A 7,668-nucleotide genomic window follows, 5' to 3' on the forward strand; every position below is an offset into this window, starting at 1 on the left:
GAAAATATTTTGACTTACTTAAGAATATGCAACAATAAAGTTATTAGTGGAAGTATCACCAGTTATTATTATACAATACTATGTTACTTGCTTTACTGCTTACCCTGTTAAAATGAATTAATTATAGTGTCTGTTTTTCCATGGCATTATCAGCAACTTAGGTATTACTCCTTTCCAGGAAAATGTTTGCCTAGCATGAGTTCGAAGAAATAGGAATAAATATCTTGAACATCTATCTATTAATTTAATCTCATAGTTGGCAAGCGGTATTTATGATAGACTATAAAAATTAAGGCACAGTGGCAGTGGAATCCTATTCATTCCATTGAGCCATAAACAATTCTGCCCAGATAAGAGTTTGAAAATACTGTTCCAACTAGTTTAAAAAGTAATTAATAAAATAGTTTACTGCTTGCACTCAGATGGCTTCCCATGAATATAAATGATATCTAACCTTCTCACTGAAACTAATTAAAAAATAAGAATCAATGTTTTCCTCAAAACATGCAGATATTATGTCTGACGCACAATTTTTTCCTCCCCCTTCTTACAGCAATAAGTATCTTTATTTTGGGGAACGTTATGTAGTTTAGGTGAGACTGCTCATTTTTACATCTTTTCATCTTGGGAACATGTGACCCAGGTATGAAAAATCAGAGAATCCCAAACACCTGGCCACAAGATATGGATTAGGATTAGTCATGTGACAAGGCACACCAATCAGAACCTTCACTGAAACTATTTTGCTGTAACTGATTGGAAAGACTCCTAAGGTATCACTGAGGTTAATAACCTGACAGAATGGACATCTTGTCCACCATGAGGAAAGAGCTCATCCAAAAGATGAGGAGTGAGATAGGTAATCCACCTACAAATTAAGACAGACATACCCATGGGGTTTTCAGTTACATCAGCAGAACAAGAAATAAATCTTTTCTTTGCTTAAACTAATTTGATTTAAGTATCTGGCACTGACAATCAAGTCTTGATTGTTGCAGATTGCCATGTAACTTAAAATAAAAATGACTGAATGAATTGGAAATTAGAATTCACCTTTTCTCTTTAAAAAGTCGAGGAAAAAAAGAACTTGGAAATATATCGTAATTACTCTTTTCAGAGCAATATAAGATGATTTTGCAACTCTAAGACAAAAACAGGAACCTATGATCAGGGAATGAGAAAAAAAGATCCTTGTAATTTGAAGTATAATTGCCGAATAAAATGTTTGATTGAGGAGCTAGAATGAAAAAAAAAAAAGTCATTAATTTTCTAGGACATAAAATTGTTTGTTCAGTCAATGACTATTAGTTAAATACCTATCATATGCCTGGGTCTGATACTATGCATTAGGTGCTAGGGTTAGTGGATCCAGACTCAGGCTTCTGTCCTTCAGAGCTGACCTTCCAGCTGCTGGAGACAGACAATCAATAGAAACATAATAAACAATTGAACGTCAGAGTATTAGGCAACAAACAAGAGAGCTTGGAAACAGACTAGATTACTGAACAAGGGGATAGGTCTTGGAATTTAAATGTGACCATTAGGGCTAGCCTTACTGTGAAATTAATATATAAGCAAAGGCTTCGGAGAGATGGGCAGTGGGTCAAGTGAGTATTTGAGGGCATAGGGAATTCCAAAGAGAGGGATATGCAAAGTCTCTAAAGCAGAGTATGCCTGGGAAGAAAGAGGCAGAGCCAAGAGGAATGAGTGAGGGTAGGAATAATGGAAGATGAAGCCACAGAAGTACCAGAGGCAGATCCTGTGGACTTTGTTTCACTCTCAGAGAAATGAGAAGCCACCGCATTTCTTTGAGTCAGAATGTCATAATCTGGTCGTTCTAGCTACTATTTGGGAAGAGATTATGAATGGCCAAGACTGAAAACACAAATATAAATAAAAAGAGGAAAATTATTGCCTGGCTGGTGCAGATCAGTGTTTGAGTGTTGACCTATGAACCAGGAGGTTATAGTTTAATTCCCAGTAGGGGGCATGCAGGAGGCAGCTGATCAATGATTCTCCGTTTCTCTATCATTATTGATGTGCCTCTCTCTCTCTCTCTCTTTCTCTCTCTCTCTCTCTCTCTCCATCTCCCTTCATCTCTGAAATCAGTAAAAAGATACATATTTTTAAGAGGAAAATTATTTTAAAAAATAGTTACAATCATCAAGGGCCTGTTTAGGGGATATGGTATCCACAAAATACAAGTTCCAGATATGGGTTTGGAGACTGATGGAAATAATCACAGAAATCATAGCAATAAATTTCCCATTGCCAAATTAAAAATAATTTTTCTGCCTGAAAGGCTCACTGAGATTTGGATAAATTGAAAAATCCATTTCTGAAATCAATTACAGAATGACAACTATAAGAGCCCATAAGCTTTCAAAGAGGAAAAACACTGATAAGGTGTTTCCCAAGAAATTTTAGAAAGAATGACATCAGGTAACAATAGATGCCAGAAGATATATAATAATGCCTTCCAAGTTTGGATGAAAAGTCATTTTGAACTGAGAATTCTAACTCAGTCTGAGTACCAATCAAGTAAGTATAAGGGGAGAATGGGAAAATAAAAGATGGTTTCTGACAAAAAAAAAAAAAAATTCAAATAGATTTTCTGAAAATTCTACTTGAAAATATATTTCAGCCAAAATTCAAATATATTGAGGACATTGGAAGCAAGAAAATAATAAGAACCAGAAATAAGTATATTATTTAAAATAATGAGATAACCAGTGAAATAATCAATAATTAAAACAAATTATCAAAAGTTGAAAAGAAAGGAAGTAAATAGGTATAATAAGGTAAGTTAAAGTTTAGCAAAGGAAATAAAACAATTAACACAATTACTTAAAATTAGGGAAAATAATAAAATAGTTAAATGGTTCTCCCTGAGGATTGGGGCTGAGTTATACGCAGGAAGGAGACAATTACTTTTCATTTGTACTGTTCCATTTTTTTTGTTTTGTTTTGTTTCAATATGTATATACTAGTGGCCCAGTGCACAAAATTCATGCACATTAAAAGGGGATTAATTAGAGGAAATAATTTAATATTGCTATTTGCCCTTTCTCTATAATATAAGGGTCAGAGATGAAAGAAAATTAGTAAAATGTATGTGAAAATCTTCCTCCTGTCAGAGACTGGGGCATGCCATGGGACTCAGAGACAAGTCCCCACACACCTGCATGCACCTCAAAATTGAGAGGGACCCAGACTCCCTCATCAAGCCCTGCCAGATGGGGGTCTCAGCTTTAGAGTGTCTATCAAGAGCCGCTGGGTAGGGGGGCACAGCCTCAGGTCCCCCAGCCTGGTGCCAGGATGGGGGCATGGCCTGAGGTCCCCTTCAAACCCCATCAGAAGGGGGGTGCAGCCTCATGTCCCCTGCCCTGGCCTGGTGCCATGCAGCCTCAGGTCCCTGCTGATCACTCCTTATAGATAGCTAGTTAAGGGAACCTGGCCTCTGCTGTTGGTGAAGCCATCTTGTGATGCAATGATGGAGTGAGGGTCAATTTGCATATCACCTCTTTATTATATAGGATATTATATAGGATTACTTTCACAATAAACAAACATAATTTTAAATATTGGTTATCTGTTTCTCCTTTTAATTGAAACTATTATATTTGGAATCTAATGAACAAAATAAACTGGCAAACAAAATAGGGACAAGCATAGATGCATGGGACAGACTGACAGCTGTCAGATGAGAGAGTGGTTGGAAGGGTGGATGAAAAAAGGTAAAGGGATTAAGCAAAATACACACACACATACCACATAGACACAGGTAGCAGTGTGGTAATAGCCAGGGAGGAAGGGGGTTTGGGGCAGGTGGAGGGGGAAAGTGGAGATGGAGAGAGACTTTGCTTGGGGTGAAGGGCCCACGATGCAGTGTGCAGATGATGTTTGTGGAGTTGTACCCTTGAAACCTGTATGGTTCTGTGAACCAATGTCACTCCAATAAATTTAATTTACAAAATAATACTTAATGAAGAAATACAAAAACAAAACAAAAATCCAGGGATGATGTATCATATCTAATACAAGACTATGGTAGTTGCTGGGAACACCAGAAATGCCATGCGATATAATGGAATGGGAACATTTAATTGAAAAGGGGGGTATCAACTAAAAAGTCTTTTCCCCAAAGTTATTTGCTTCCTAGAATACAACAGGCAAGTAAGTCAGACATAACTAGTTTTTTGAGCTAATAACAAATTTAAATTCTATAATCAGTTTGTGAGATTGCAACTAACACAGCACAGGCTTAAGGGATACACATAATACCCCAATCACATATTATACTTGCCCCAACTAATTGTAGGGAATTATTTCACAGAGAATAACTCAAAACATTACTGAATATGTATGATAAGAACAGGAATAGAGAAGATCTCTTGGAAGTTCTAACTTGCCATGTGTCAGTCACCATAAAGGGGAATTTGTGCGTTGTCCACTTTTCCAATAACTTTCTGTGGTAGCTGTTCTACAGATAACAACAACCAGGCTTAGAAATAAGCCCACTAAAATAGTAAAAACAAGATATGAATACCACAGGAGTGTTTGCTGTGTGGATGTAGCAAAAACACTGTGTAATTTTCTCCACTGAATTCCAACCTAAAAATGAAAGATTCATGAAAGGAAAACAAATTCCCAGCAGCTTGTGGGCACAGCCAGTGACGCAGCTTTTAGCATGCAGGCCAGTTTGGCTCCTTTGTAAAGTGTCTCCAGCGGTATTCTGACGAATCTCACCCTCCTCCCCCGCCCCCCGACATTTCCTGTTTCCTTTGCAGTGCTTTTCTGAGGGCCCATCCTCTTGGACTGAAAATGACCCCTCTTTTTCATCTGCATATGATCCCTGTCATCTAAGATCGGATGGACTCGTGCTTTGCTCTTGTGTTTAGTCCCTGGGGACGGAAATCTACTCCATTCTCCCCTTTCCAAGCTGTGTGTCCAGCGGGTTGTGTCTTCAGAAGAAAAAGTTCATTTTGTTTGAGGAAAAGCCTTGCACCTGTGAGGCCCCTGTTTACCAACTCCGCACCTGCCTTGTTGGAAGCTTAGTTCTATTTCCTCTGTTGCTGTGGATTGCTCTGTAGTAACCAATTAATAGCATCATGTCATCTTGAAGCTGTCACCATTGAATACAGGCTAATGTGTGATAATTGTAGGCTCATATCCACTTACTAGTATAAGAAGTAATATAACCTGGCCAGCATGGCTCAGTGATTGAGCATTGACACGGGAGGTCATGGTTTGATTCCTGATCAGGACACATGCCTGGGCTTCGGGATTAATCCAGGAGGCAGCTAATCAATGATTTTCACTCATCATTGATGTTTCTATATCTCTCTCTCCCTCTCACTTTTTTTCTGAAATCAATAAAACATATATTTAAAAAAGAAAAGAAAAGAAAAGAAAGAATGTAGAAAGAGCCTATATACGCTTTATCCAATTTACCCCAAAGGTAACATCTTGGAAACAAAAATGCAATATCACAACCAAGGTATTGATATTGATACCATGAGGATAAGAGCAGTTCGATCACCACAATAATCCTTCAGGCTCTCCTTCTGCACCCTGTTCACTTAACCCTAGCAACCACTAATCTGTTCTGCAAATATTTCTTCTATTCTATAGCTCATGTTTTTATCCTCTTCAAGAGTTTATGATACAATATTTATTTTATTTTACTTTTGCTTTATGGATGTTTTACCTATTACTTCAGCATCATTTGTTGAAAAGGCTGTTTTTCCTTTATTGCATCACTTTTGCAAAATTGTCACAATTCAGTTGGGGATATTTGTGTAAATCAATCTCTTTGTTCTGTATTCTGTTCAATTGATCTATGTGTCTATTCCTCTGTCAGTAAAATAGTCTTGACTAATGTCTATATTTATAAAAGCCTAATATGCAAAGTGCCCCCTCAGGAGTTTGACCAACTTGGAGTTCGATCACTTGCTATGACATGTGCTGACCACCAGGGGGCGGCACAGAATAAAGGAAGGCCCCAGTCAGCAACCAGCAGCTGGTGAAGGGAGGTTCTGGACAGTAGCTGGCAGCTGCTGGGGGCCCTACCCAGGCAAGAATTTTGTGCACTAGGCCTCTAGTAGTTTTATAAAAATTCTTGAAATCAAACAGGCCAATTCCTCCCACTTTATTCTTTTTCAAAGATTTTCTTTTTTGTCATGATGCAAATATACTGAAATTTGATAGTGGTAATAGTTGTATAACTTTATGAATGTACTGAAAACTACAGAATTGTATACTTTTAATGGATAAGTTTTATAGTATGTGAATTAAATCTCAATACTTTGAAGGAAATGTGCAAATTCCTTCAAGAAAACCCTAACTTGCAGTATTCTCCTCAGTGCACTGCCCCTCAGCCATTTCTGGTTTGGTGCATGCTTTTGCCTGTTTTCCCTGCCTCATTGGCCTGAAGCTTCTTTCTACCCCAATAAAAAGTTCATGAGAGCGCTTGACGGGCTTAAAATTTTGCTCTAAGTCTTTAGGTCACATCAAAGTATCTAAGGTCTTTTTCTAATTCACCTACATAGATGAATTTGTTTTATCTAATATCTACAAAGTCTTTGATTCTTGCATTTCTCCAGTTTGGTTTCTGACCACTTGCTGTATTTTATCTTTGCTGTTCAGCTCTGTGCTTATTTCAAACCAGCCTATCCTGTTATGCAAACTTCTTATCCTTATCTTTAGTTTCTATTTGCCCTATGATCACTATCTAATGTGCAACTCAGTAGTCTCCAAATTTCTTGACCTTGAACTCCACCAGTAAAAAATTATTTCTTTCACATATCATCACAATGGAGATCTGTCTATAAATTACTCTATCTGCTAATATATCAGCTTATCTGTTTTTGCATTTAAAACATCACAAGACCTAATCTATAATAATAAAAGCATACTATGCTAATTAGACTGGAGGTCCTTCCAGATGACCTTCCAGATGAAGCCTGGGCTACGGGAAGCCCAGGTCCCGGGTGCCAGAGGGAAGCTGGTGTTGGCAGCCAGGGGAAGGAAGGCCTACTCTTGCATGAATTTCATGCATTGGCCCTCTAGTAATAAAATAAAACAGCAGAGATTTTGTTAAGTGCATGTTGGTCAGAAATTTAGACAAAAGAAGGTTTGTCTTTGTTCTATAATTCCTAGAGCTTCAACTGGGAATTCTCAAATAGCTGGGAGTGACCCAAAAGGCTGAGGTCTGGAATCATCTGAAAGCTTCTTTACTCACATGCCTGGTGCCTAGGCTGGTCTCAATCAGTACTTTTGAAGGATTAAAGTGTATTGTAGTTTGGGTCCCCTCACAGCATGGTGGTCTCAGGCCATCTGGATTTTTTACATGATGGCTCAGGGTTGCGAGGGCATGTGCTTCAGCAAACAAAACGAAAGTTGCATGGCCTTTTATGACTTACCCTGGGAAGGTACAAAGTCTTCCTTCTGTCATAGTCTCTTAAGAGCAGGGGACAAAGAAGGTTCTATGAGAGAAGTGTCAAAGGACTTATGGCCATGGCCATGTTTTAAGACTTCTGCTTGTGCACATTGCATACATCCAAAATGTAAATTTAAGAGCATGACATAAAAATAAACATAAATATAAGTTGCAAGATTTTCTTTTGCCCCACTGAATCATCTTGCTCCTTGCTCTGGGTATGAGCC

This window comes from Pipistrellus hanaki, assembly GCF_964339955.1.
Source record: "Pipistrellus hanaki genome assembly, chromosome: 6".
In the NCBI taxonomy this organism is placed as follows: Eukaryota; Metazoa; Chordata; class Mammalia; order Chiroptera; family Vespertilionidae; genus Pipistrellus; species Pipistrellus hanaki.